This window comes from Salvelinus sp. IW2-2015, linkage group LG35, assembly GCF_002910315.2.
Source record: "Salvelinus sp. IW2-2015 linkage group LG35, ASM291031v2, whole genome shotgun sequence".
Classification (NCBI taxonomy): domain Eukaryota; kingdom Metazoa; phylum Chordata; class Actinopteri; order Salmoniformes; family Salmonidae; genus Salvelinus; species Salvelinus sp. IW2-2015.
Genome location: NC_036874.1, coordinates 10,356,709 through 10,360,003, shown reverse-complemented (window position 1 = coordinate 10,360,003; position 3,295 = coordinate 10,356,709). Strand labels below are relative to the sequence as shown.

The following is a 3,295-nucleotide window of genomic DNA, read 5'->3' as shown; positions in this document are numbered from 1 at the left end:
GGACTACAGGAAAAGAGGACCAAGAACGCCCCCTATTCTCATCGACGGGCTGCAGTGGAGCAGGTTGAGAGCTTCAAGTTCCTTGGTGTCCACATCATGGTCCAAGCACACCATGACAGTCGTGAAGCGGGCACGACAAAACCTATTCCCCTCAGGAGACTGAAAAGATTTGGCATGGGTCCCCAGATACTCAAAAGATTCTACAGCTCACCATCAGAGAGCATCCTGACTGGTTGCATCACTCCTGAATGGCAACTGCTCGGCCTCCAACCGCAAGGCACTACAGAGGTAGTGCGAACGGCCCAGTACATCACTGGGGCCAAGCTTCCTGCCATCCAGGACTTCTATACCAGGCGGTGTTAGAGGAAGGCCCTGAAAATTGTCAAAGACTCCACCACCCTAGTCTAGACTGTTCTCTCTGCTACCACACGGCAAGCGGTGCAGGAGCTCCAAGTCTAGGTCCAAAAGGTTCTAAACAGCTTCTACCCCAACTATAACACTCCTGAACATCTAGTCAAATGGCTACCCAGACAACACATGCCCCCCCCCCCCCTCCCCTCTCCACACCACCGCCACCTCTGGTGTCATCTATGCATAGTCACTTTAATTAACTCTACCTACATGTACATACAACATCAACTAACCGGTGCCCCACACATTGACTCTGTACTGGCACCCCTGTATATATTGTTATTTTTATTGCTCCTCTTAATCTTTAATTCTTCCTGGCTACTCCAACCCCGGTCAACAGCTCCGCCCCCCTGCAGCTACTCGCCAAGCCTCCCAGCTTCTCCTTCACCCAAATCCAGATAGCAGATGTTCTGAAAGAGCTGCAAAACCTGGACCCGTACAAATCAGCTGGGCTAGACAATCTGGACCCTCTCTTTCTAAAACTATCCGCCGCCATTGTTGCAAACCCCTATTACCAGCCTGTTCAACCTCCTTTCATATCGTCCGAGATCCCTAAAGATTGGAAAGTTGCCGCGGTCATCCCCCTCTTCAAAGGTGGTGACACCCTAGACCCAAACTGTTACAGACCTATATCCATCCTGCCCTGCCTATCTAAAGTCTTCGAAAGCCAAGTTAATAAACAGATCACTGACCATTTCGAATCCCACCATACCTTCTCCGCTGTGTAATCCGGTTTCCAAGCCGGTCCCGGGTGCACCTCAGCCACGCTCAAGGTATAATCGATATCATAAATCCCCCTCCCCTCTCCACACCACCGCCACTCTCTGTTGTCATCTATGCATAGTCACTTTAATTAACTCTACCTACATGTACATACAACATCAACTAACCGGTGCCCCCACACATTGACTCTGTACTGGCACCCCCCTGTATATATTGTTATTTTTTATTGCTCCTCTTTAATTCTTTAATTCTTCCTGGCTACTCCAACCCCGGTCAACAGCTCCGCCCCCCCTGCAGCTACTCGCCCAAGCCTCCCAGCTTCTCCTTCACCCAAATCCAGATAGCAGATGTTCTGAAAGAGCTGCAAAACCTGGACCCGTACAAATCAGCTGGGCTAGACAATCTGGACCCTCTCTTTCTAAAACTATCCGCCGCCATTGTTGCAACCCCTATTACCAGCCTGTTCAACCTCTCTTTCYTATCGTCCGAGATCCCTAAAGATTGGAAAGCTGCCGCGGTCATCCCCCTCTTCAAAGGGGGAGACACCCTGGACCCAAACTGTTACAGACCTATATCCATCCTGCCCTGCCTATCTAAAGTCTTCGAAAGCCAAGTTAATAAACAGATCACTGACCATTTCGAATCCCACCATACCTTCTCCGCTGTGTAATCCGGTTTCCAAGCCGGTCCCGGGTGCACCTCAGCCACGCTCAAGGTACTAATCGATATCATAACAGCCATCGATAAAAGACAGTACTGTGCAGCCATCTTCATTGACCTGGCCAAGGCTTTCGACTCTGTCAATCACTGAATTCTTATCGGCAGACTCGATAGCCTTGGTTTTTCTAATGACTGCCTCGCCTGGTTCACTAACTACTTTGCAGACAGAGTTCAGTGTGTCAAATCGGAGGGCATGTTGTCCGGACCTCTGGCAGTCTCTATGGGGGTACCACAGGGTTCAATTCTCGGGCCGACTCTTTTCTCTGTATATATCAATGATGTCGCTCTTGCTGCTGGTGATTCTCTGATCCACCTCTACGCAGACGACACCATTCTGTATACTTCTGGCCCTTCCTTGGACATGTGCTAACTAACCTCCAAACGAGCTTCAATGCCATACAACACTCCTTCCGTGGCCTCCAACTGCTTTTAAACGCTAGTAAAACCAAATGCATGCTTTTCAACCGTTCGCTGCCCGCACCCGCTCGCCCGACTAGCATCACTACCCTGGACGGTTCCGACCTAGAATATGTGGACAACTATAAATACCTAGGTGTCTGGTTAGACTGTAAACTCTCCTTCCAGACTCATATTAAACATCTCCAATCCAAAATCAAATCTAGAATCGGCTTTCTATTTCGCAACAAAGACTCCTTCACGCACGCCGCCAAACTTACCCTAGTAAAACTGACTATCCTACCGATCCTCGACTTCGGCGATGRCATCTACAAAATAGCTTCCAATACTCTACTCAGCAAACTGGATGCAGTCTATCACAGTGCCATCCGTTTTGTTACCAAATCACCTTATACCCCCCACCACTGCGACCTGTATGCTCTAGTCGGCTGGCCCTCGCTACATATTTGTCGCCAGACCCACTGGCTCCAGGTCATCTATAAGTCTATGCTAGGTAAAGCTCCGCCTTATCTCAGTTCACTGGTCACGATAACAACACCCACCTGTAGCACACGTTCCAGCAGGTATATCTCACTGATCATCCCCAAAGCCAACACCTCATTTGGCCGCCTTTCCTTTCAGTTCTCTGCTGCCAGTGACTGGAACGAATTGCAAAAATTGCTGAAGTTGGAGACTTTTATTTCCCTCACCAACTTTAAACATCAGCTATCTGAGCAGCTAACCGATCGCTGCAGCTGTACATAGTCCATCTGTAAATAGCCCACCCAATCTACCTACCTCCTCCCCATACTGTTTTATTTTATTTACTTTTCTGCTCTTTTGCACACCAGTATCTCTACTTGCACATCATCATCTGCTCATTTATCACTCCAGTGTTAATCTGCTAAATTGTAATTATCCGCTCCTATGGCCTATTTATTGCCTACCTCCTCATGCCTTTTGCACACACTGTATATAGACTTTCATTTTTTTCTACTGTGTCATTGACTTGTTTATTGTGTTATTGGCTTGTTTATTGTTTATT

At 48.2% G+C, this 3,295-nt stretch overlaps 1 protein-coding gene across 1 annotated transcript in view; it reads left to right on the top strand.

Annotated features, from left to right (window-relative positions):
• LOC111958763 (thrombospondin type-1 domain-containing protein 7A-like) overlaps positions 1-3,295 on the top strand; it is a 116,264-nt gene that overhangs the window by 32,993 nt on the left and 79,976 nt on the right.